The 27,886-nt window shown below is 39.7% G+C and overlaps 1 protein-coding gene across 5 annotated transcripts in view; it reads right to left on the bottom strand.

The window, feature by feature from the left end:
- MBP (myelin basic protein) overlaps positions 1-20,739 on the bottom strand; it is a 114,355-nt gene extending 93,616 nt beyond the window's left edge. The window contains exon 1 of one of the 5 annotated variants that reach the window (XM_084507771.1): positions 20,501-20,739. The gene's annotated coding sequence lies outside the window, so the exon portion shown is untranslated. Of the gene's footprint in view, positions 1-3,276; positions 3,432-19,482; positions 19,540-19,997; positions 20,147-20,500 lie in introns of those variants that run through there. The other 4 variants (XM_084507774.1, XM_084507772.1, XM_084507775.1 and 1 more) reach the window with 4 other exon arrangements.
- Positions 20,740-27,886: the final 7,147 nt, after the last annotated feature.

The raw sequence follows: 27,886 nt of genomic DNA, 5'->3' as shown, positions 1-27,886 counted from the left end.
GTAATATCTCGCTGAACATCAGCTTTCTGTAATCTAAATAAAAACAATAAATTCCAGCCCACGAGCTTGTTTACAGTGACAGCTAACGAATCATAACAATTCAGGAAATACAAGAGGCTAGAAGCCAATGCACCTGGTGCACCTGTTTTGAACATTAATAGTTATTTAGCTTTAAAATGTACAAACTATCTAATGGAAGTCACAGGATGCTGCAAATGGATTGTTAAATGTTATCCTTGAAGAGCAATTTAGTTATGTAAAATAAGGGTTCGATCTTACCTCTTCCCACGCACTTCAGTATGACTCAACAGAACTACACCTAATAATACAGGTATGTGAGCGCTTACATATTTACAAGTATCAGCTCATAATTAGTACCTTGTCTAGGAACATGTATTCACCACACACTGATGCTGGTGAATAATGGTGCAGAGCTACAGTGCTAGATACGTTTACTGAATGCTCACAGTCTTACTCACGTATGGGAAGAGTCAGCATGGAACATAAAAATATTTCAGGAATTTACTTAAAACTTTCTGCTACATTAATTGATATTCTCGTCTGAATAAAACTGGATTTTACTACTACATCCAGATCTTATTAGACGAAAGAAAGCAGCATAATTACTGTTAAGAAATGTCCAAGTTCTGTCTAATTTTGGTAGCCCTCTGATGCAGACTCTTAATGACAAACTTCCCCAGCAGTGACACACAAATCTTTTCTTTCACCAGTGTCAAGTCCAGGTTATGTAGATTCCTGAGAAGCAAGCCGACCTATTGCCCAGCTGCTAGCTAGAAATGTTGAGAGTGCTTTCTAGGCTCTCAGGGTGATGTGCATCTTTAGAAAGAAGCCCTTCACTTCAACATCTTTTTAAAAATAGACAGACCCTGAGCACACCTAAACTGCTTCCACAGAATTCCCTCATGGTCATCTGGGACTCCCATGTACCAAGAAAGAAAACCTCTTGCAGCCTCAGGTGAGTGACCTGTAGCTAACTGCATCAGTAGCCACAGTCAGAATCAGATGCAAGCAACCACACAAAAGTAACTGACCTCATGGGCAAATTGCTTCCTAGGAATCCAGCCCTCTTAATTCAAGCATTAAATTTTGTGAAATAAATGTTTTATATCTCTTACAAGTTTTGTCATTATTTCACATAAATTTAACTTTTCATTCCCCATGGAAGTGTGTAATCCTTGCTGGATCAAACCTTACTTCACTTTTGAGTTCCACAGTGCTATTTCTCTGAGGAACACGTCCTGAAGGAAAACCAAATGATTCTCTCTATATATGTCCTTAGTCAATGGCAAAAAACAAAATTACAGTGGCAAACAGTAATATTCAGATCAGAAGAGTCACCGGCAGTAAATAGCAATACATGCATTTTAAATTATGCTTGCACAATACCTTGCATATTAGAAATCTGGCCTATGTAGGCATTACAACAATTTTCATGTTTATAGACAGCTGTATGCTCTTTAGTGAGGACACTAGACCTAGAATAGTGTCCCTCTAAGAGACGGTTCAAATTCTAAACACCCGAGAAAACACTCCCTCGTGCTAGTGCAGTGTCTCAGTAGTTTAGGTACACCTCATCCACCAAAGGTATCAAAACTATTTCAGTATCAGTACATTTCATGTAAACAGTATGACACTGGAGAAAGGCTACAAGGCTATGATACTGCAGTAGAATATATTTTGTGAAAGAACACCAAATTATTTCCCAAAGCTGCCACGGAGTAAGCACAGCAGACAGTTTTTTGTTTTTTGTTTTTTTTTTTTTTTTTGTCCTGGTTCTTTTTCTTGATCTTTTCTGACTGCTTTGCTTACACTTTTCCCTCTCTCTTCAACAAGAAGGATATTGCATTGTTTCTGTTTTTTTTTTAAACACATGTAAATTTCAGGAATTTCACCTGAGGACAGTCCAAACTTGATTACAGACAGCAGCCTGCAAGAGCAATCATAATGAAATTTCTAAACCGTATATATTTATTTCCCGTAGCTTACGCTTCTCTTGTTTTTCCCTTCTTTCTTCCTTCAGCCCACTCCACCCTCTTTTTCTGAAACACTGTCAGCCTCATGTTCCCCATTAGGAATGAGAAAATAGATAATTTTAGAAAAAATTTTTCAACGGGGCTTTTCTGCCTCCCTTAGTGAACAGAAAAATGCTCACCTGGCATCACTTAGCACACACCGTTATCTGTACTCCCTTGTACAAACACAAATCCTGAATGTTTGTGATCAGACGGCGTTAGCCACATGCTCACTATTTGTCTTCACAACACCATGATGGAAGGAGCATCCTAGTATCGCATCCCTTGAGCCTGATCCAAAAAGGGATCGTTGCCTTATGAATTTAGGACTGATTTGTCTATTTGAATTTCATTCACTATTATCGACACGTTCGTTTAATTTGCTATGTGCTGTCTTTACCAAGGGGCAATACATCTTTACTTTTCACCCTTTCAGATACCCTACTGAAGAAAAACAAACAAAATAACAACAAAACATCTATTTTTTTCCTCTCCATACTGAATGGGGGTCCAAAGAAGGACCCTTAAGGTCTGCATGGCATACAAGACCTAGAAGCACGCACCGATTTTTCCCAGCCCTCTGAAAAAGCTCAGGGGCATACTCATGGGTGTTTGTTCCTCAGCATTTCCCTGCTCCAGGGACAACGTATTTTGCCACTGCAATAAAATAAATCCCAAGGAAAAAAAAAAAAAAAGAGAGAGAGAGAGAAAGATATAGAAAGAATAGCTAAGTACAGAGATGCAACGCAACCTCATTCTGCATATAGTGAAGACATGGTGTAAGCTCTTAAGACCAGCACTTTCCATTACCATTGCTCCTAAAGTGCTCTATATCTCCTTTAGGAGCATGCCTGCAGCAGTGGACTTCACCTCTTGACCTGAATGAGTCAGCAACTGAACGACGTACTTGCCCTAAATGCTAAAATACTCAGAGAGAAACCAGAACACAAGGAAACATAACATAAATGTAACATTAAGCAGGAAAATGAAAAAAATGAAGAATGAAATTTGATTTCAAATGGTAGAGAATTTCAGGCCAAAATAAGGATCTTATCAGTACAACAGCAGAAAAAGACAAGGAACAATCAAGAAACCATGCAGGCAAGTATCATTATGACTTACATGCAGACTTTCGGGTTTTGAGATTACAGTACTCTGAAATCACAGAAGACCTAACATTTGTTTTCACATAAAAATGGAGAGACACCACGAAAATCAAAACAACATACATTTGAAAACTCACATTTTTTGTGTGTCTATTTAGAGAGACAAGAATTCCTCTCCAAATGGTGAGCTGTATGTTTTCCCTTTAGAAGTGAGGCTTCCAGTGAACACAGCCACTTTGATGCTCAGCGTCTCCCTAACACACCGTAGTGACTGATGACAAAATGCACACCTGCAGCTCCAAACGCACGTGAATCAAAGGCACTGCACGCTGGCTCTTATCTTCTCGTATTCGACTGACTGACAGATGGGACAAGAAGATGATTCATCCTCTCCAGACACCGTTAACATTGCTGGGAGAAAACAATGAACCACTACACCCTTCTCATTTCAATAAGCTTAAAAAAAAAAAAAAAAAAAAAAAAGACACTGCCCCACCTTTCCCTCCGCCTGTTCTGCCTTCACACATGATCTACCTATCCATACTGTAAACATATCAGCCGAGAGTCGGGTTTCCTCTAAGTGTTCCTCTCTTACATTTGGCATAAATATAGATATTACGAAAGGCTCTGACTTTTCATCGCACTCCCAGCTGACTCCCTCTTGGCTCAATCTGATGCTGTAAAGCCATGTCCCTCCCTTCCCATAAGCTTGCTGCCAAGGAGGCACAAAACCCAATTTGTGCAAGTTGTACATAGGCACTGAAGCTTCATGAGGTGTCACAAGATGCTCTACTTCTACATCAAGAAACTAATTCCAAGAACAAAGTGACTGTAGAGAAGCAGTATTTGTGTGCTCCTCAATGCCTATCTGGCAGCAATACTACGACACTGGTTTGGGATTTTTATTTTTTTTTGTCAGTGATAGAGTGGGTTGCTTTCCCTTCCAAACAGAGAAAACAAAAATACTTCTTGCTAAGGATAACTGTATATCTGAGAAATAAACAAAGTTACCTGTTTCTCAAATGGAATTTCAGTCTGGCTACTTTGGGCTTTCCTCGCTGAGGTCAGAAGCTGGGCAGGTTGCAGTCACTAAACCATGAGGTGTTGCACTTGGAATTTTACATAATTAATGAGTAACAGCAGCAACCCTGACTCTGCAATCTGTGTGAGAAACCACTTAAGTCTTTACATCATCCTGATACTATTACTGTAGCTGTGTGCTTTGTCATATATACTTTAAAGTACTTTTGTGCTGTGTGCTTCATCAAATGTAAAGTACTTTTGTGCCTCACATTCAAGAATTGCCTCATTTTTTTCTAAATCTTCAATTTCATGTACTAAATGTAGACTCTATAAAGGTTGGGAGAGCTGTGAGCAAAGACAGCATAGGAATAATTATTACTGAATTCCTACTGACAAGAATAACAGGCCCAGAAAAATAAAATTCTATTTGAACACAATGATGTATGAAATGTACACAAGACAATTATTTCCCCTTCTTTCATTAAAATCAGATTGTTTATTTCATGTTAAAAGGAAGACAAAGGAATGTGTCAGGCCAAACACTGTTTTCTTCAGGATTGTTTTCTATTGCAGTTCTGCATTTATGTCAAATCATTTTTTATTCACTGTACAAAAAAACAAAAAAAAAAAAAAAAAAGACGACAGCTAAATCTTGCAACAAGTCAAAGGAGTAAGAAAATTTGTGTTTTAATACAGAGCTTAGCAGCATATTCATTTTCAAAGGTGTTTACCAAAATACACCTCAAATTCACTCCATGATTAAAAGCTAAGTAATCTTAAAAGTTATTATTCACAGCACCCATCACACTATCATCTTAATCTTGAACAAGCTTCCTTTGTGAGGTATAAGGACAAAGTTTTCTATTTTTATTGTTATCTGAGTGTTATTAAAACAAGAAGAAAATGTTTCAATTATCATCATTAAATCTGCGACAGGGTCTGCAGCCCTCCACCAAAAAGGGTCTCTCGTTATGCCAGGCAGCATGGGAAGGCAATATGCCTGGCAGCATGTGAAGGCAGATGAAGAACATTGCTTCCCTAAATCTCCTGCAACCTCAGCACACAGAGCACATGCTCAGGAGGTAAACCCTTCTCTCATATGATAGATACAGCACAAAGACAGAGATAAATTACACCAGTCATGATAACGTGCCTAAGCAGCTTCACCTCATTTTACACTAGAACCCTGTTGAAATACAACAACGAGGTGTTTCTCTGCTCTCCGAGGTGTTATTTCAGCAGACTTTCTCAGGCACACATCATGCTAACCATCAGGCCTGGGCTTATCACGAGGCAGAGCAGAAACCACAGCAACCCCTCTCTGCCTGCCTTTATTTAAACAGCCAGAGCAGGAGGTCATCAGTACCATTAGATAACCAGCTTGTGATTCGCATACTCACACAGGATGTGGGAAACCAGGGAGCATTTCAGAAGGTACTGAGGGGAAAGATCAGTCTACGGGTTGATCACAGGATAACTGTGAGTCACCAACATGATCTGGCAGGGGAAAAAAAGAAAAAAAAAAAAGACAAACAGACCTATGTTGTATGACGAGGGGGTATTTCCAGTCATGACAGGGAAGGACTGATGTCATCACACAACACACATGTATAACCTCATCTGAATGCAAGGTACAGCTCTTGTCAGCCATATCTAACAGCATAATTTTTTTTTTTACTAGAAGAGATGCTGGGATAATGAAAGCAATAGGAGCCTATTATACAGGGACAGGACTAAAAACCCGTAAGATGTCACACCTAAAAGAAAAGCAAGGTTAAGACAGTGTTGAAAGAGGAGAAAATATATCCTACCTGTGTATAAATCCGAGCTGCAAGTCAGAGTGGTTCTGAACACTGGAAGAAAAGGGTCTGGAAGGACCAGGAGAGAGAAAACTATAACCACTTTCAAGATAAGACACAAGAGAGTGACCACTATATTTCAGAGACAGCACGAATGGCAGGGCTCTGGCCACAGCCAAAGAACAGCCCAGGGTGACCCAGGGGATTACCTTCACCTGTGGATGCCCATTTCAGCCAGCACACCTGCTTTGGCTGAATTCCTTACTTTCCCAGCTCAGACAGTAACTCCATCTAACCAGTTCTCATCAAACCTTAGCTCACCCCCAGCACTCACAAGAAACAGCAGCTTGTAATGCTAAAAGGGAAGTTGATAATGCAAGTTGTTTTCTTTTTATGATACCTGAATAAAAAATCTGTCATTTAACATATAAATTATCAATGAGTGAAAACAATTGGTCTCTTATTTAACGTAGCCTCTTGCTTAAAAGAGCTCTTACTGGAATTGTAAGTGGACAGTTTGCAAGCAATGATATAATACTGACAGCTTTTAACTGTCAGTATGTACACTATAAAGCAATAACTACTTTTTCCATGATTCTGGGTGTCCACACTTGCCTTTACTATGCTAATGTTACAGTTTTAATTGCTATCTTCTTTTAGTACATCCAATAAGTTTAATGCATTACAATTTATAAGTATCTATTAGTAAATCCATTCTCACTGTGGTATTTGACGTTCATTTTGCAGATGCTCAGTGTCCAAATATATATATGTACATATATAAATAAAACTACACTAAGAAAGAAAAAAAATATTTTCCCCATTTCTTATCTTGCAGCACAAAATACTCAAAAAAAAAAAAAAAAAAAAAAAAAAAAAGAAAACCAAACCACCAAACCACCCAAAACATTGCCCCACCCCCAAACCACAAACTTCATACTATCTGGTAAGGATGTTTAAAAACATAAGCTAAAAGCATAGCAGGCTTTGTCTGTTTTTAAAGTTAAGCAAAGTGGAAAGCAATTAGCACCAGAACTGATTTTTGTTTGTTTGTTTTTAAACAAAGCTGCATGCAAACATTTAGTCAGTTTGGATACATCAGAGGTCGCTTAAACTCACCCCTATGTTCATAATGCACAGATATATTCCACTTTTGTCAGCTATGTTACGTGAATTGCCTGTCCTGAAGCACTCTAAATGACATTATGCATTAGCTGTCTGCTCAAACAGAGGAGGGCTGCAGATTTTACCACGCAGGCTCTCTCCAACACCATGTAGGAAGAGCTAATAACAGCAGGTAATAAGGGAATCATCAGCAGGATAGGGTGGGTAGAACATCAGTACCACACACTCCCAACATGGTAGAAACAAGGGACCCTAAAAATATTGCTCAATCACTGTTTTGCTCATTTAAAGTCACAGTACTCCCACCATGCTGCTTGCTTGTTCCTTTGCTTACCTTTTGCATGCCCACAGCCAAGCCAGGAGGCACCACTTTGCACCACCAGGACAGTTTCTCCAACCTGCATCTAACCTTATATTATAGGCATGGTATTGCAAGGGTCTTCTTTATGAGCTGAAGTAAGTGCATGTATTTTTTAGTTTTATCTGATGATAGCTTAATTTTCAGGAACTCAAATGACACCAGGCTATAAAATTTGGTATTCTGGGTAAAGTCAGACCATTAGATCATAAGCTATGACTGTAAAAATACAGTAAGCTTCTTAAGTGTTGCAATTTCAGTTACCATAAAGATAAAAATCTTTTCAATAACTTCAAAATACGGGGTTCCCAACCACGTAAAACTAAGAATAATTTCAAACTCTTCAGAATTGCAGCAACCTTTAAACACTGAGAATACTTGAACTGTAAATGACAGGCACCTTATTCAACTGACACTGCAGGAGAAGGTTTTGCACATAGGGAATGCAATTAGAAGCTGGAATTGAGTCAACATGCCCAAAGTTAACACCTCTCTGAATCAATAAAAAAATGATTCAATACCACAGAAAGACATATTACAGGATAAGCTTTCTATCTATTTAAAACGAGCGTGAAAACAAACACAGCCTCAAAGTCTTCTTGCATACATACAGTACTTTCAGAGAGATGTGAAGACAGACTTGCCATAAAGTCATCTGGCTGCACTCATTTGGGTGATCTTCGCTTTTGTGAGCAAACCCAGTGAAGGCAACTGCATTACTGCACATCAGGAACACACTGCAAAACCAGCTTTCAGGCTTACGTGTGCCAGTGTTATTGCTGTAATGCCTGGGTGATTATGAAATTATTTAATTGCTCTCTTGCCAAAGCTCTGGTTAGTTCTCTCAGGTTAAAGTACAAAATTGGCCAATTGTGAAATGCCTTTAATCATCTGGCTGTCTTCAGATGTACCATCATACCAATGCTTTATCAGCATGTTAATCTTTTATCCATAGAGGTTAATTTACAGAACTGGACAAGAAAATGTGATTTTACACATCACAAATAATTACAGCCTGAAAAACAGATTCCTAAAACATAAGAACCATTGATAGACATTAGAGTTAAAAGTAAGAACTCACGTATCTAAGATGTATCCTGGAGGTACTATATACTTTTTAGCATGATTTTTCCCTACATTCATTTTCCAGTTTAGAAATCTTCAATATATAATAAAATAAATGATTACACTAAGGTTTTGGGATACATGCAATATACCTCTGTTAAAATACTGAAAATTATTTGCATTCTACTATGATTTTTTACTAAAGTATTAAAGTCTTACTGAAATTAAGCACTATTGGAAGGATTAAAGAGCTAATTTCACATGCCATTCAAAACATATTACAAAAGCTGTATTTCTTATGAAGTCACTGCCAACAGGATTGTTACTAGAACATTTCTAACTGCAAAACATAACTCCTCTTACATTCAGTTCAAGATAGAGCTCCTGAAGAAAAATTTCTTTGAACATATTTATAACCTTACCCCAAGAGGTTATTCAGATATTAAATAGTAATGCAATGGCTACAAATTAATATCTGAAACATAAACCCATACAGCATAAAGCTAAGGACTGCTGTCATCATATGAAGAAATCATTTTGGTACACAATGGACTACGCGAAGTAATCACTGTTCACCAAAAACAGGTAAAGGCCTGAGCCTGAAAGGTCTGAATCAGAAGGGCATGTGGTGCCAACACGAAGCTCTGCCAAATCCTAAATTCCCCAATAAACTGTCATGAACTCAGTGCTCAGCACCATACAGTCAGGCTAAAACTGTCTGCTTCTTACTAGAGTTGAATCAAGCGAGTCTCGGTTTTACTGTGGGTCTTGCAACATGTGAGGTTGGCTGGTGTTTTCCAAAGATCACCTGGCAAGTTATGAGTAATAAGGGAATATCAAATGGTGAGTAAAAGAAAAAAGTACCACATGATTGGTGAAGTTTTAAACATCTATTAGAATGCAAATAAAGACTTTCACAAATCCTCTCCCTGACACATATACATGCATTTCTTCCTATTATCAACCTAATGGCAAGATTATGGAACTAAACCAACAGAGAAGAGAATCCAAGCCAAAGACCACTGACTGCAAGCAGTCCAAACCAATATAACAGTTAAACTTACTGTCACTTCTGCTGCCACGTCCCTTTCTTGCAAATTACTCACGCACGAGGAGTAGGAATCACTGTAGCAGCAACATCCTGTTCCCAACAAGCACGTTTCCCCAGGCCACATGAAGTCCTGGTACACCCATCATCACATTCCCAAGACGCAGGTGCCCCATCCCGTGACTCAGTCAGCTGCAGCTGGACAACCATGTTGTTCTGTGCTCTCGGAGTTTTCCTAGCCCCAGCCCAACAAAGCCCTAAGGAGCCTGGCCTGACCCCTTACCTGACCCTGCTTCAAACAGGAGGATGGTCCAACACTTCTTCAGGTCTCTTCTAACCTGAACAAGCCTACGAATCTGTGCTGGACTTTTGTGAACATGTGACACGGAGCATGCACATTTAGGCACAATGCAGTGAAGATGACAAGAATTTGCTGTACAAATGAGCTATGTGCAAGCAGTAAATTGAAATCCTTCACTGTCCTGAGTTTTATGCAATTATACAGATCACAGAAACTGCATAAGCATGTATTTCAGTCATCAGAACATGTCCTGTTCGTCCCTGAGCCAGGCAAACTGAACAACCTTAGCCACAATTAGCACAAAATTCACTGAGCAGCACTGCAGTTACAGGGAAAAAAAATAAAAATTATATATATATATATATATATATATATATACACACATGTATACAATAATAATAATAATTATAAAGAAAATACTACAGGTAAAATACACACCTCATGGCAGATACAACTGTTCCTTATGGTAGGGTGTAAACTGCAGATAAGAACTCTGAATATGCTGATAGCATGTTACAAGACAGCAGCAGAAAGGAATGAGCACACTGCTGTCATTGCTACACGCCATTTGTGGTAGGCATGTTTCAGTCTTCTCGCTAAAGCTTAGCTGTTGGAAAAATATTACTCACAAAGGGATGAAGTTTATAAACAGTTTACAATAAGAGGCCAATTAGAAGTAATGAAAAGTATTCTTCAGCCTTTTGCGTGCTTTCCAGGGGTGCACAGAATTATGACTTGTAGCTACAAGTTTCAGCCTTTATTTAGAACCAATTTTCTTCACGTTGCATTTTCACTTTTTACCGCAGGAGGAGAAAAGAACATTTTGCAACCCGCTATACAAGTCAGCCAAAATTTAAGATGAACTTCTCAATATCCTGCGTTCAGCCGAAGAGCACCTCCTAAAATTCCCTTAACAACAACAACTTTCCCATGTGACCCCATTAGAGGTTCTTTTCCATTGGACAAGAATGTTTTTCTGCAAAACATAACCCAAGCCAAATGATTGCTTGCCCTCCAGGCAAACTGTGCTGATTCAGACTGTGCTGATGAAAGCTATGCTGGAAGAGAGCTAAGCATAAGCTTCTGCAACAAGCCAGGACAAAGTAGTAGTGCATATAAAAGATTACAAAAGCCAAGCCAGGGAGTTTATATTTTTACAGACTACACACTCTGGCTACCAAGAAACCCCTTGACACAATTAGCTTCCACCATCTGGGGAAAAGGTCCAAGAGTAAAAGGCCCAATGAGAGCCAAAGTAAATGATAATTATAAGTGTTTTCCTCCAAGTCTGTCCCAATTACTTGAGCACGTATTCTAAGCCAAAAAATAAGCATGAATAAAACATCACTTCTGTTTTCTTTCTGCTTTTAGAAAAATAAAAGGGCAGTTAACACTAAGAGTGACTTTGGAAATATAAAGATGCTCTGCACATCTTCAATATCGCCATTTTTTTCTGATATATGAAGCACTCTATGCAACTATAATAATAAAGAGACTATTTCCACTTTAGTTCATCATCATTTCTTCGTCTGCCTTTCAGGCACAGGTTTTCTTTGTCTGAGTGGGTTTTGTCCCATCCTGTTCCACACCCCACCCCATTTCACTTCAGCAACTTAGAGATGAAAATGCCTGGAATCAAATTGCTCAGCACTTCCCAGTGATCACTCAACTAAAGATCCAAACTCAAATTGGACCGCTGTATAACCTGGTGGCAGATTTTAGTATTTTAGATTCTGTTTTCTGCTCCTATTTTAGTTCTCTAGAATGGTGAGAGCTGTCAAAACACTATGAATGCAAAACAATGACTAAGGGTCAGAAAGTTTCAGATTAAAATGCTATCATTTTTAATGGACACAGCTTTGAGGGACGAGTCAGTCTCCAAAGTTCCTTCTCTGTATCATTTCACTAGTATTTTATCCTGTACCACAGATCTATCAAAAACCTCATCTGGTTGTTTTCCTTGTTCTGACTTCAGTCTTTGCTGCTGTAGCTTTCACTGTAACTGCTCCTTTCTGTACAGGGTTGTGAAGCTGTCCTTCACATGCAAAAACCAGCACATGCACACAAATCCATAATTCCATCCGTACCTTCATAATTATATATTTGACCCTCAAAGAGGGGACAATATTATATATTGTCCTCAAAGGACAAATATATAATTTCACTTTAATCACTGCAAGCTCTGCATATGCTAGCTTTTCAGGTGATATTCCAGAACTACTTTTCCACCTGAGAATGAACAAAATTTGACAAAAGGGTTAAGCTAAGGACTAACTGATTATTTTTTTTTAAGCTCCTAAGGAAAGAAGGATGTTGATATCTGGGAAATAACAATGATAGAGAAGGATAAGTGAAAAGCATTACAATACATTACACAGCATCACAAAGCAATGTTTTGCTATTAACTGTGAGATGATGTGGACCTTGATCCCAGAAGCTGATGAGTCTCTTCTCAGATGAGCTGAGAGTCCAGGTTACTCAAAGAATTTGTCACAAACTCCAGAACACTTCCTGGGAGTTGGTACCATGGGAAGGCAGCAGAAATTCTGAGTATATTAGTCAGAAGAAACTGGCTGTAAGCTTGCCTGTGACGCTCAGGTTTACACACAGATTTAAGGACTATAGTGGCTGTCACAGGGATTTACAGAATTGCAGCATAAAAAAAGAAATAATATATAGACTGTGCCTTCACCATGATGCTAACCCAGGTTGTGTGCAGACTGCAGAATGAGTGAGATTTGGTCAGATGTAGCAGACAAGACGAGAGTCAAACTGAAGGGTTGGCAAGGAAGAAAACTTGAGGATATATCAAAGATCACCTCTACCACTGAATATATTCAATCAGCATTAATTTATGCTTCAGTGGTGTGTCTGGAATACCAGATGCTAATGTTGGCCAAGATAATATTTAATAATCTGCATCTGGCTAGATAAGAGTGAACTGCTGTTACATATGCCAGCCTTCCCACAAGAGCTGTGGAGATAGCACTTTCAACTTACTTTACTTTAAAACATTCTTGGAAGAGAAGCTGTTCCACATTACTTCAGTGGAGTCTTATCTAGCAGAGAATACATTGTGTGTAAATAGTAAGTAGAAGGCACAGAACAACAGCCCTTTGGGCTCTGAAGTTATCGTTACATAGAAAACTGATTTTTCTCTGACACTTTTACAGCAAAGAGCCACATGTCCCCAGATAAACCTACCTTGGAGCTGGCTTCTTACCACCACAGCACACCTTGGCAATTCCACACCCAGAAAGATGGCAGATCCCTGGACCCAACAGAAGCAGTAGCTACACAGTGGCCTCTGAAAGACCTTTGGATATGCAAACAGAGTGATGCTTTCTATCTGGAAAAGGCCACACTTTCATGGTTCAATTTGTAACTGGGAAAAAAAAATCATCAGGGCACTGACAGCTATGTAATAGGTGTATCTCGGGGGTTTCTGAATCTTTGGAGTACATATATATTCTAGTTAAGATGACAGGCTAATCTTGCATTATACAAATCCTTACTCAAATATACTCTATTGCAAATAATGATTACTTTTCCTGGTCTTGCCTGTATTCACAAGAAAACCAACTGAAAAATATAGCCAAGTGCTGAGAACATATTATTGTCCTTGACAGCAATGTTGCTCCTCCTTTATTCTTGAAAATTCTCCTTCAGAAAGTCAAGGATTAAAAGCAAGCATTAAGACCGAGTAAAAAGGTTGTACACAATGCGTAAGCAGAAAAGGAAATAAAAGAACAGCTTTATGGGTGACTATTAGTAATGATCTCTCACACTGCCAAGCCTCTTTCTTCAAGTTGCTGAATTCCAAAGATGGCTATAACTCGTCCAACTACATTGTTTCACCTGAATTTTGATTTCTAAATAAGCAGGCAAAGAACAAACACTTTTTCACACATAATCCAAAGCTCACATGAACCAAAATTCTTAAGCAGAATCCAAATACACCAGGTACCAATAAAAATAAAAAATAATACATCTCAATTAATTTTAGGAATATCTGTTGGTACATATTTGCTTTGATTTTGTTTTCCCTTTTGTTTTCACTTTAAAATAATAGTTAAATGCTAGGTTCCCTCAGTTCTTAGTTTCGCCAATCTGTAATGGAAAGGCTTGAAGTTAAAATTTCCCAGATGTTAAAGCTTTCCAGAAGTGTTTAAGAAATTAAACACTTTTAAGAATTAAAATGATAAACTGAGAAATGTTATGTGTATTGGAACAAAATTTAATAAATAAATAAAATCTGACTTTCTTTCCAATGTGCAAAACAATCCTAGTACAGCTGGTATGATCGAAAATGGTTGAAATAAAATGGAAAAAGACATTTTTGTACTTCAGTCATCGTGTGTTTCAGAGAGGAGAGGGAGAAGTAGAGTCGATCAATCATTTCAGATTTATTACTTTGTTTGTTTTTCCACTTTGAAAGATTTCTCTAAAGCTCCAGGAAAAAAAAAAAAAAAAAAAAACAATGGCGAAGTAAAGATTTAGAAAACTAACTTCACTACTGATTTATTTCAAAATCATTTCAGAATGAAGGAAAAAAAACTGGCTGGAAATTTCCATGTTATTTCTCGTTTTTTTTTTTTTTTTTTTTTTTTTTTTTTTTTCTCTCACTTGCCCTTTGTGTGGGCTTTCCTGGGATATGTCCAAGATTTACAGCTATTCCAAGCAGCAGAGCTGGGATTTCAGTAACTGCCAGGAGACTCAAAGGAATGATCCCACTTTATATTAACCAAGAACTTCTCTGAGTACTTTAAAATGACCATTTTAAGCTTTTTTTCCCCCCCCCCCTCTCCATTTTCTTCTGAATGAGAGAAACACAGAATGTTTAAATCCAAATATTACTCTTGGGAACTGTTTAAGTACCAGAAATTCTTTAGCCAGAAAAAGTTGTTCTCAATTGATTATGAATCTCTTAGAGAATACAGTTGCAGGTTGTATATTGATTTCTACAGAAAAGTTAAACCTAGCATGATCAACCCTTCACAGAAGGCTCAGTCCCTGCAAACCTCTCAATAAAGAAGATGAGATGTAGCAAATGCAGATGGGGGTTACTGGTATCCCCTGGACATCAAGAAAAAAAAAAGCCAAACTCTAAAAACAGCTGGAAGAAGTCAGGAAAACATGAGTACAATTTGTTCTTTGGAAAAGTTAATGCAATTGCTATGTATCAGCTGTGTAACTGACCTCAAAAGTGTTTACTACTATATCCAAAAACCCATCTGACACAAGGATTCAACACGGATTATGTTTGGTATTTGAGTGGTGATTAGATGGTAGGAGAGAGCAACTTCTTTATGTGAGACTAATACATGAAAATAACCAGAGAAACAAACAGAAAAATCCCTACTGATTTGAATGAGATAACTAAGTAAAGGAAATCTAAAATAGCGCATGTGGCAGACCCTTTATTTAGTGTCACCGAGTTCAGAAGCTCAGGTACTGTCATTGCCTGATTGGGAAAGAGCTGCCCATATAGTTTCATGCAACTCTCTTCAACCACTGCTAATTCTCACAGTGCTTAGCATAACTAAGAACATTTTGTCTAAATTTTTCGGTGTGTGAAGTCCCTAGGGAACTAGATTTCAATTTTTTCATTTTAATTTACGACCTGATCTGGATCACTACACAGGGCTTCTTCAGCTCAAATGCAGCATTCGCTCGATGTCTCATCGGGGTGGGAGCGATCTTCCTGCAGAGCAATTAGCACAATCAGACCCAGAACTAGGACTGAAGGCTAGAGGAATACAGTTAGAATGTAATCACCACTGAAGTCAGCCGCTGCCTTTGGCATCAGTAGCAACTGGATCACTCTCTCAGAGACTAACTTGTTTATTTTACACTCGCTATCTAATTAGGCTCAAATTAAGCAGTTTGTGCAGAAGGCTGGGTGCCCCTGAAAATGGGTATTAATGCAAGTAATAAGCAAATAAAGTACAGAATTCCAGTGTTATCTGTCTGAAACTCCAGTTGTATAAATTATTCGAGCAATGGAGCCCTAAAGCTCTTTTTCTTTCTTTTCCCCTTTCTGATCCTTCTTTCATTGCTTGGTACTTTTATCTTATACCTAAAAATCTAGGCCTCTTCAGAAATGACAGTGTCCTGCTGATTTTTTTTTTTTTTTCTTTTTCTTGGAAGCACCTAAGAGTTCTGGATACCTAGTGGCTTTTACACTTTCCATCTTGAACAGAGTGTTTTAAAGAAACCAGACACACTCCTGTTTTATAGAGCAGTATCAACTGGCTGTACTCAAAGCTGCATCTAAACATTCCTCACCTACCACTGCTCATCACTGGTGTCCTTTACTAAGTGAGAGCCTCACCACAACAAACATGCTTCACAGCTCCAATGTGACAGCTTGCCTGAGAGAAAAATTGCCCAGGTAATTAAACACCACAGGACTGGGCACCTCAGCAGTGATCCAGAAGACTGTGCTACCCTTTAATCTACTCATGCAAGATCGGACTGCAAACTTTCCAGACTCCTCCCCCATTAAACACTGGCTAGGCTTTCAGCACTTATGGCAAGGAATAATAGATTTCATCCACATTGGGCCTCACTGCAATTTGTTGAATGTCAAAAAATCATTATGTTTTCATCTAGGTTAAACCCATTTAGTTCCAGCAAGTAAAAATTTGAATCAAATTGCTTACATTCCTATATATGAGCACTCATCTATTTCCATATCACTTCCTTCTGGCAGGTAAGAAATTAACAGAAAATGGATAGGAAATTATAGAATCACAGAATGGTTTGGGTTGGAAGGGACCTTAAAGCCCATCCAGTTCCAACCCTCTGCCATGGGCAGGGACACCTCCCACCAGAGCAGGTTGCCCAAAGCCCCATCCAGCCTGGCCTTGAGCACCTCCAGGGATGGGGCATCCATAGCTTCTCTGGGCAACCTTTGCCAGTGCTTCACCGCCCTCAGACTAAAGAATTTCCTCCTTAAATCTAACTTAAACCTACCCTCTTTAAGTTTAAAGCCATTATGCCTTGTCCTATCCCTACACTCCCTGACAGAGAGTCCCTCCCCAGCTGTCCTGTAGTCTCCCTTTAGGCACTGGAAGGCCACTATAAGGTCTCCCTGGAGCTTTCTCTTCTCCAGGCTGAACAACCCCAACTCCCCCAGCCTGTCTTCGTAGGTTAGGTGCTCCAGCCCCGTGATCACCCTCGAGGCCCTCCTCTGGACTCGTTCTAGTACTTCCACATCCTTCTTGTGCTGAGGACCCCAGAACTGAACACAGTACTCCAGATAGGGTCTCACAAGAGTGGAGTAGAGGAAGAGAATCACCTCCCTCAACCAAAATCTAATAATTTGAACACTTAGAACTTTTGCTATTTATGCTGTGAGTATGAGATGTGGGTTTCAGTTTAATCTGTATTCTCTCAACAGTTTATAATGAAAGTGTTTCGTTAGTCATAACAATCATGTAGCAGAGTAATTAGAGCCTAAACTATAATGATATGTTCTATTTGATGGAATAAATAACTGAAGTGGCTATTTCAGCCGTATGAATAATTTATATAGAGTACTGAATAAAAACATCACAAAAAGAACAAACAGGAAATTTGTGCACATGCAGCAATACTGAGACTCAAGCACCAATTTTCCAAATTCTGTGTTTCTCCCAGCAACACTGAAAGAGATCATTGGCATTCCTCTGGGACAAGTTGCCTGATCCTACCATTACCATTCCACATGCATTTGCTTTTAATCCAACATATCACAAACAGGCATCTTCTCAAACTCTATGAGCTGGATAGAACTGGAAGCCTGTCCCACTTCTACTACTGATTCATGAGGTGCCCAGCATCAAGCCTTGGTTGGTACCATGCCTTGAAAGCAGACATAGTGCATCTCAGCACATGCAGGATATCTTGTCTTTAAAGAGGATGCAAGGCCTCAAGTGATTAGAAATACAAGCATTGCATGGGAATTGAGTTTATGAGAAATAAAGCCCAATGCAAAAACAATTTTGTCTTGAAAACTGTTTCATATTTTTAGCTGTTTAATGTGTGTTCGTGAAAATTTTAAAGGAACATACTGAAATCTCTATCATCAAGCAAACGGACTGTGGTGGGCCAGACCTTATCACTGTGACAATGATCAGTCACGTTATTAACATTCACTACTCTATTCCTAAATATATCTATATTCTACTCTAAATATATCATTGCAGATCTGGGGTTTTGAGAGGTTGTATACTTTTTTATTTTTAATTGTACAGCATGGTGTAAATATGGCATGAATACCCAATTTCTGTTATTAGTTGTCTAGTTAACATAAATCCAGTGGAGAGAACGAAACTTTACATTTTATTCACTCCTTTCTCCCAGCTCGGTGAAAATGAATTTGAATCCGTTTCCATTTTTTTTTTTTTTTTTTTTTTTTGTGTGTGTGTGTGTGTGTGTTATAAATACCAAGCTTTATCTAAGATGGATTACTTCAGAGCCTAATGCACAAACCTTACTTGGTATGTTAATATTCATTAATGCAACTTCTATTCTATGCACTGGCTTTTAAAAGCTAGAAATTGACTTTCATCTGTCTCATTAGCAATTCATAACATTATAAAGGTGTCCATCTGGTTACCTACTTCCTCAGGTACCTTTCTACTCTCTTACTGGAATCTTACGTGAGTTCAAAAGCTACTGTAGAAAATCAAAGAAAAAACACCCTGTCAGTCAAACACAAAAGCAAGACTTCAACATGAGGGAATCCTTCATCCACAGGTGCCCAGAGTCAGGGCCCTGAAGGGGAGCATCATGGCAAAGCCCAACCAAGCACAGCCTTCTTGTTGTAGGCACCTGCCTACAGCAGCTCTGCTACACCCTGGCATGGTATTTTTAATGTTCTCATGGGTGCTCTTCGGAACAATTTTAAACGCATACAGGCAGAGCCGATGTAGAATAGGAAAATTATATATAATCCATGATGCTTGAGAGCTTTGACAGGCTCATAGCAGTCGTCATTAACTGCTCTAAGACCATCCAAGTCTGTTTCCTGCTCAGCTGCCAACAGTAATCAACAAATCATTAAGGTAAAACAAGACCGTTCTCCTGCTCTGTTATTATTTACCTCAAATGACAGGGAGCACTTCGTCATCCTTCCAGCCAGGGATTTCAAGCCTTCATACACAATCACTCACAAGTCACTGCTTAACTTCTACGTATCTGTGAACTAGTAATGCTCTATAGACACGAATTATACGTAGAAATTCAGCATTTTAGAAATAAGCACTGGATACAATAAAAATTACAAAGTGCAACATACATTGTGTCAGCCCTAATCACCTGAGATTTTGTTGTGGTCCTACTGGAAAGAGGGAAAGCTTTGGTTCCTTGGCAATAGTCTCTTGCATTTTCAAATCTTCTAATTTTATTATACCTTTTACTTTCACAGTTTCCTGGTACTTTTATAAAAACCAACCACTTTCCAAACGTAGCACCTGATATACCAGAGGATAAATTTGATGCTCACAGGAAGCACTGTCGTGAGCGACCTATTTAAAACCACAAAGATACATGGTTACATTCTTTCCAGGATAAACCGTGTAGCGATTTTCCAAAAGTCCCCACGAAATAATAATAGAAACAATAATAAAAATGTACCCTAAAACCTCAGTCTTTGCTGACCCCACAGCTCGGCGACACCATAGACTCAGAGTTATTTTAGACACTGTCAAAATCTACACGCACAAAAAAAGATCGCACGGCCCGAGCACACCCGGAGACACGCACTAAAGGCACGGCAGCTGAAGATAAGCGATTAAAATATGAAAATAAAGCAGAAGGGCGAGAGATCTGCCGGCGAGGGAGAGGCCGGGCGCAGGCCCAGCCCCGGGGGCGCTGAAAGGAGCCGGGAGGGAAGCGGCACCGTGCAGACACAGCGGCCCCGGTCCCCGTCCCCTCAAACTCCACGGGCAGCCCTGGCCGGGACCGGGGGTGCCGGGGCCAGACCCGCCCTGGGGGCGGCGGCGGGGCCAGCGCCTGCCCCGCTCCTGAGCCGCCCTGGGGCGCCTGGCCGCGCAGCGAGGCTGGCGTGAAAAGCAGAAGTTCGCCGAGTTTTGCTCTAAAAACTCCGCGTGCGGCCACGATGTGAAAGCGGAACCCCCCACGGTACCGACCTGAGGGCCTCCAGCCGCCGCCGGCCCCGTCCCCCAGCTCCCCGGGCCAGGATCAGTATATGTGCAGCGGGTGTCGGGGCGGTCGTGCCCCGCCGATCGCTACCGGGCTGCTCCCGGCCGCGCGTACCTGTCCCGCCGGCGGAATGGCGAGGAGGAGGAGGAGGAGGAGGTGGAGGAAGGAGCCCGGAGGCCACCTGCCGCCGCCTGCCTGTGGCCGAGCCACCTGTGCTCCACTCCAGGTGTCCCGCAGCGCCGCCCGCTCCTCCTCCGAGCCCCGCTGGGCAGGAGGAGGAGAAGGAGGAGGAGGAGGGACGCGGGGCACACGGCAGCGAGGAAGAGGAGCGAGCCCAAACGCTGCCTTCCCCCCGCGGGGAACCACCACCACCTCCTCCTTCCCCGCAGCGCAGCACCACGGCGGCGGAGTCCCCCCTCCCCGCTCCCCTCCCAGCCAGGAAGGAAAACAAAAAGATAAATAAAAGCAAAAGCGTAAAACGGCAACGCACCGGCGTCTCCTCCCGGTGCTCCGGGGACTGCGTGCAGCATCCACCGGGGTGCGGGAGGCAGCCTGCTCCCGGGCAGCCGCAGGGGCGAGCGGGGCGACCTCCGAGCCGAGCCGAGCCGAGCCCCGAGCCGTGCCGCGCCGCGCCCCGGGGGCGTGCGGCTCCCGCCCGCTTCTCTTCCTCCTCGTCCCGCCCGGTCTCGCCTGCGGGCGGCCGGCTCGGTTCCTCCTTCGCAAAACCGCCCCCGGTACCCGTGCCCGAGGTGCTGGCCGCCCGCCGCCCCTCCGCGCACGGCGGCCCCGAACCAGGAAGAAGCTGCGGGCCGGGGCAGCGCCGTGCCCGCACCCCGCCCGGGGGGCCGGCCGGGAGGCTCTGCCCGCTCCGCCCGGGGCAACGACACCCGTGGGGCGAAGGAGCCCCTCGGATGGAGTCCCCGGGTCAATTCGGGGAGAAGGGGGCGAGATTTGGGGGTGCGGGCCATCAGATGGTTTTTCAGGGGGTGCCCGCCGCGGGGGTGGAAGGGGAAGGGGACAGGGAGGCAAACGGCGGTGGCCCCCTCAGGTCTGACAGACCCTAGCCAGCAGCTCGCCAGCAACATGCGGCCTAACGGTGTTATAATAAAAGTGGAAATAACAAAACAAAACAAAAAGCCACAAACAGCCACCACCACCACCAAAAACCCAAACTAAAACCCAAAAGAACACAGCTGTTTTAGTCCCAAAATCGTGTGCCAGCAAGTGTGAGTAACCCCTGGTCAGTCTGAGGCCATTGGTGTAAGTCGCTGGCTCACCAGTCCTCACGGTTGTAAGGCAGGCCTGGCAGCGCCAGATGTGCTTCTAGTGTCCCGTGGCATTGTGTTACATTAGCCTCAGATGCACAAACTTAGGCCACATTTATGGGGAGAAGCTCAGAAGCATGAATGGTCAGGGTGATATTTCAGGGGAAGAGAATAGCCCTTTAAATTTTATCCGAGTTTGGGGAGAGCCAATCACACATACAGATGTTTGGGGCAAATAATAGTTTCCATCCTGTTCAAATGTGATTTTTATTATTATTATTATTACTTATGCAAAAATAGGAAGTAAATTTATAGGTTTTTTGAAGAAGTTGCTTTATTTGGAAGGTTCATTGGCAATTTCTGTACTTCTCTGTTGCACCTGTCAAGTGCCTCATATTTAAACCTCAACAGATGGAGAGTTATTATGTCAACTACCCACTGACTCCACAATATGTAAATCTTTTGGGGGTTGCTATTCATCTTTGAAGATGGAGGAGGTTTAAGAAAATATTTTGAGCTGCTTTATAAACTGTATGATCTTACAGATAAGCAGTTGTTTAGATAAACATTTCCATTGTATGAAAGGAGCATCCCACAAGTAATTCCTCTTAGTGAGAAGTTTCCAATGCGAGCCTTTATTATAAATACGAAGACTACCATAGAGAATCTGAAGATAAAACACTGAAGTGCGAGATAGAAAAGATCACAGATGGAAAGAAGGATTGCAGAGGAAAAGAATAGATGGAATATCACCAGTACAAGCACTTCAAAGTCTTGGAAATTTCTATTTAGAGTACAGACAGCACTGCTTTGAGTCACTCTCTTTCTCCACATTCCTTCACTTGTGAAAAATACCGCTTTGTGTCATGGAAATTTGAGGAGCACATGAAAGGAGTTTCATAGTTAAACTGCACATATTTTCACTTCTAAATGGCAACCTTGTTAAAAAGCATGACACAAAGAACCTGATATTTATCAACTTTAAAAATGCAACACTAAAGGTGGTTAGGTGGTAACCTCTGCCTTTGTTGCATAAAATCTGAATGTAAAATTAGATGCAAAATCTTATCTGACAGCACTCACAGGCAACAAATTAATAAATCACAGTAGAGAGACTACATACAATTAAGCACATTTACCCTATTGAGGCCTAAAGGTGTAGAAAGGTGTGACAATTTCCAATTGCAGAATGTGGTAGATTGTCATACAGTATGTTGAAAAATAAAATTTTTGGAAAAATACTGCCCTTTTACACCTGTTACAGGGTGTACATGTATCAACTCTCTCTTAATGTGCTAAACACCTCCCTACTTCTCAGTCTGTAGTTTCCTTCCTTTATTTCTCCAGCATTTTGTGGGATGTCAGTATGATCATTTACATATACTTAAAAAAATTAAACTTCTGCACAAGTATTAGAGTCATTGGACAACATTTGTAGCTAGAAATTTTGACATGCTGATTTGTCCCTTACCGTTCTGCTACTCTTCATGAAGAAAACATGTATGTTCAGCAGTAATGCTTATGCATCCAGATCTACAAAGCCAGTGCCACTTTTTCTTTCATTTGCTTCCCGTTGCATGGAGAAAATAATTTTTAATTTTATTTTAGCATTCCCCACATGCTATTATTTCATCCCTGTTCCACGGGCCACTGTAAAGACCTCTACCTGAATAAATGAAAACATGAACGTAGGGACATAGGGAAATTAATCTGGATATTATTATTTTTTTTAATTTATTTAGTAAAATTCAGTAGAAGTTATTCCAGTAAAAAATTGTCAAGTTTTCTTCATGTAAATTAGAGAGAGGCAATGGAAAGAAAGCAGAATTTTCACTATGTATTTTTGTACTAGAATTGGTCATTTATTATTATTAATTACCTGTTATTACAAGTGACCTGGTTGGCTAATAGATTAGACTTACTAAGGAAACTATCATTTCCATATGAAACCTTATAGATATGAAAGCCTCATAATAGGTAACCAGAGCAGTGTCATATAATCTCAAATAATGATTTAATTAAAATTCGCAGGATGCTGTTGAATTAAGATGAAAGAACAGCTATTCACTTTCAAGAACTGAAAACAGCAAACGGCAAAATGTCGTAATGAGGAACCATCACTGAGATGGTGGTAATTGCCAGTGCAAGATTAACAATATTAAGCACTACGTGTGGAGAAAACATAATCTAGACCCAATTATGTTCTCATTTAAAATTTTTCATAAATGGACCTTCAGTGAACTCTGATGATAACACTTTCACTTAAGTCTTATAATCAAATATTTGTTATATAGACTGATGAAGTTGCCGTATTTGATAAAATACTTATATATGTTATGTTATGTTAATATTATGTATGAATCCATAAAAATAACAACACAAGGCTTAAAATGCTTTTTTAAGCAGAACCAGAATGACTTCTAATGACTTCTTCATACTTTTTTTTTGTTTTTTGTTTTTTTTCTTTCCTTTCAGTAAGTGCTTGTTTGAGTGATCTCGGACACAACACTGTTATATGCAGATGTTGCTTTCTGTCACAGACTGAGAGCTATGCTTTAGCATCATTCAGTTCTAATTCTGAATCCCAGAATTAGATTTGATTGCTGAGAATTTCTATATGGTTGTGGTGGCTAAACATTAGGACTGCTCTGACGAATATGCAGAAATATGGTTCAAGATATGTCCTTCTTCAGCAGATACCTGTGAAAGGGACAGTGGAAAAGCAACTGTTTCTGAAGACTTTGAGTCTAAAAAAACACACATTTTATTTCCTAAATGAACCTTGAAATCAAAGAGATGTTCTGCAGCCACAAATGGACAGACCCTCTTCAGAAATCTTGTCAGAACTCAGTTTCTTACTGACCGTGGATATTAAGGCATATGACCTTACTGTAAATATGCATTGAAAAGAAAATCTTTCTCCTTGTAAATTATGATTCCCCACTGGATGAAGATAACAGTGAATGGATGACAATATAATAGCCATTGACAGTCCTTGCAAATAATGTATTATAGCATTTTCTGAATGAGAAAGAAAAGTGATATTTTACAGAAATATTGTCATTTACAGATGTAATACTACACTGCAGAATAGAAATAACCTAATAAGGATCTAACAAGAGATTTTGCTCTGAAATGTTTACCTAAATAATTGATCTTCAAATTATAAAGATGAGCATTATTTTTATGACACCACCAATATCATGTTTGCTGAAGAAGATCAAAAAGCTGTGTATTGGGTAGCTTTAGAAGCACAGGTCTGTGAAGATGAATATGGCAGACCTTCAGAACAATTTTCTCCATTTTGTATTTTTTTGTCTTCAACTAATTGTTACCTCTGACAACTCCATTTTCTGTAAAACTAATCATCTGACAGGGTATTTCAAACAGATTTCATATGCTGCTACAGTCCTAGTCAAACAAATTTTATTATTATTATTTTTTTTATGATAAAAACATCTTTTCCTCTTCTGTTTATTCTAATACAAACATTTCAGCTGATGAAAAAGCCAGTCAAAAATATTTGATGTTTATGTACTGTTAAGCACGTTACCACGTTTCTGTTTTTCACTAGCACTTAATCAGTAGAGAAAACATGCCTAATGTGTGCAGTTGATTTGCAAATGAATGAATAGAAAGCAATCCTGGGTGTAAATTCCTCTTCACTTATACAAATTAAAGTGTCTGTGTTCTGACAAATTACTTGTAGATGCACACATAAACATACACATCCATATTATATATGTGTATTGCCTTTTTTTTTTTTTCTTAAGCCATGGTAGATTTTGATAAAGCTTCTGTGGGCATGCAGAAAACTAACTTTCAGATAGACAGAAAGGGACATACCAAGGGACTCTGCCTACTTTCTACCTCTGTTCTTCTCATTATGATATATGTTCTTATTATGATATACGTTTTTATATCATTATGACATATGTTCTTCTCATTCGTCTCATCTTCTGTCTTTCCACTTCTTACACTTTGGCTTCTGCATTGCATGTTCTTCAGGACTGGGACTTCTCTATGGGATGACCCACAGAACACTTCCTCTATTTCAGCATAAATATTTTTAACCTGGCAGCCCTTACTGGGCTCAGTGTCAGAGGAATTTCTGCCTGACTCTGTTCGTTTGCAAGATCCATTCTCTCGGATCCAGCTGCCATCTGCTGAAGTCCTTGGTTGTTTCTAATGCAAGCCTATGTAAGCCATTTGGAGAAATCATCCTCATTTCTGAAAACTAAAACTGCCTGTCTTACTGAATTTGGAAATGTTATACACAGAGCTGTCTAATTGGAAGCCTTTTTACTTCTCCACATAAAACACAGAAAGGAAGAATGCTTTTGCTCAGTTCTAAAAAAGAACATTTGCAACTCCCCAGGTGAAAGTTTCTCATAAGGGTAACGGGGAAAAACAGGTGTAGAATATAAAAACAGATTTAGTGTAATTACCATTAAGAAGGATTGCCTGGTGCCCACAATAAAATTACTTTTTCAAAAATTTTATTTATTTATTTTACATAATCTTAAGGTTCTGGTATTTGAAATCTACAAATTAGTTTTTGTAAGGGAAATAGGAGATATATTAAAACGTGATATAATGACAATACTCTTTTCCTGGAAACAGTATAATTCTTGAAATGAAAATCTGCAGTAGCTAAGATGTGTGTTGCACATAATTTTGGATCATCTAGCTCCTGAATTCACTGCATTTTGAAACTAAAACACAGAATACAGAGGAAATATGATATGTCTTTCCAGGAGAATTTAATGTGTGCTCAGATCAGTCTCATGCTAAGTAAAACATATTATGTAAATCTGAAACATGACAGCCTTCATTACACTTTCTCCTACTGCTAAAGAGAGAAAAAGCTGTAGTTTCTGTGTGGGCAGACGTCTACAAAGCATGGCTTTATTGCTATTCAGGGTGCTTCCAATGAGAGGAAGTCAACCAGTCTCACAAATAAAACGTACTCCAGAGTGCCTGAATACAGCTGCTGCAATATCAGCATAGAAAGAAAACAGAAAAAAATAAATCTAGTAGTTGAACCAATGCCTTTCACTCTTCACTGTTTCCTCTGCTAGTACAAAAAAACAATGACAACCTGCAGCTGGGCTTCAGTTTCACAAGACAGCAAATCATTTAATTTCTCTGGTTTGCTATTGAATCGTCTAGAGGGATTTCAAACAAGAAGCAGTTTTCAGTATAAATCTATGCTAAGTGCACATTTATAGGGCACATACCTGTTTACACTGCCTTCTCTTTTTCCCCACTGGGAACTATGTGTCGCTTTCAGACATGGCAGTGTACTAACCACTCTCTAATCTTTTCTTTCAGTCTGACCTGATTAAACAGCTAGTGCAATGTAAATAAGGAATTCTATCACCGAGCTTACGATACACGTTAATGAAGTGCACATGACTTTGTTCTGCTACGGACTTCAGCTAGAGTTGGCAGCATGTAGCATTCCTTCCCCCAAAGTCTACATGTTCAAAGTGAAGGTGAACAACAAAAGGAAGTCATGTGTGCCTGTAAAGTTTGTTTTTTAAAAAATGAGGATGTAATACCCTTGCAAGGAGTTGCATCACCACCGTGAAACACTGAAGCAGGTCCAGAAAGCATCGATGTGAGTAGGATTTTAAAAGATGAGCCTGACAGTATCACAGTTTGTGCTGGGCAATGTCTCTTCCTGGCGATTATTACATCTGACCAGCAGGTCTGTATTGACTTATACAATGCAGTAAGAAAATAGACAAGTAGGAGGAGAGAGGTTTTCTGTAGTAATTCATTTTTTCACAGTGTGTATTCTACTTCATTGTTTAGCACTAAAGTTTACCCCAAATTCAGAGATGGAGAATTCAGGATAAATATTAGCAAAAGATTACTATTTAGACTGGCTATGAACAAGACTGTGAAAATAAGAAAAAAGAAGTCTGAACACATAATATTCAGTAATCACTGAAAATACAGTTCTGGTCTCATCTTTGTGAACAAAAATAAATGGAATAGCATTTCCCTCAATTCCTTGCTTAATATTTCTACTATTTTTTCCACACATCTGTCTTCAGGACACCTGCTTCATAGTCACAATGCCACAAGACTCAACTTTGAAAATTCACTGTCTCCAACCATTCAAATGATACAGGACTAGCCTGCAAATTTCAAAGGGGCTTGAGCAGCCCCTGCTATCCTACCTCCACAGCCAATGCTGAAATTTTCACCTCAGATCAACTCTGCATTTGACTAAGCCAAGCTTTCCCTTTCTTGAACAAAATAAATGTGAGGTACAATAGGACAATGTTACTGGATGTTCATTTTAACCTGCATGGCAGATCTAATTTCCAAATGCTAACAACCCATCTGGATTTTTAGACATAAATTGCAAAACATGTGTTTGCTTGTTTGTTTATATATAAAGAAAGCAATTTTCTGCACAATACTAGTATAAGAAATAGCTCAAAATGTTTTGGAGGTGGGAGCTACTACCATTCTTATACATCTACAAATTGGTATAACTATTATTGGCACAAATACAAAAATGAGGATTTTTGACAGTAGGTGCCTAAAATGACCTGTTAAATCCATGTTGAAAACCCAAATACATGACCTGATTT

The sequence above is a fragment of the Aythya ferina genome, assembly GCF_964211825.1.
Source record: "Aythya ferina genome assembly, chromosome: 2".
Classification (NCBI taxonomy): Eukaryota; Metazoa; Chordata; class Aves; order Anseriformes; family Anatidae; genus Aythya; species Aythya ferina.
Note: the sequence above shows the minus strand (reverse complement) of the source record. Positions and strands in the feature narration are given on the sequence as shown.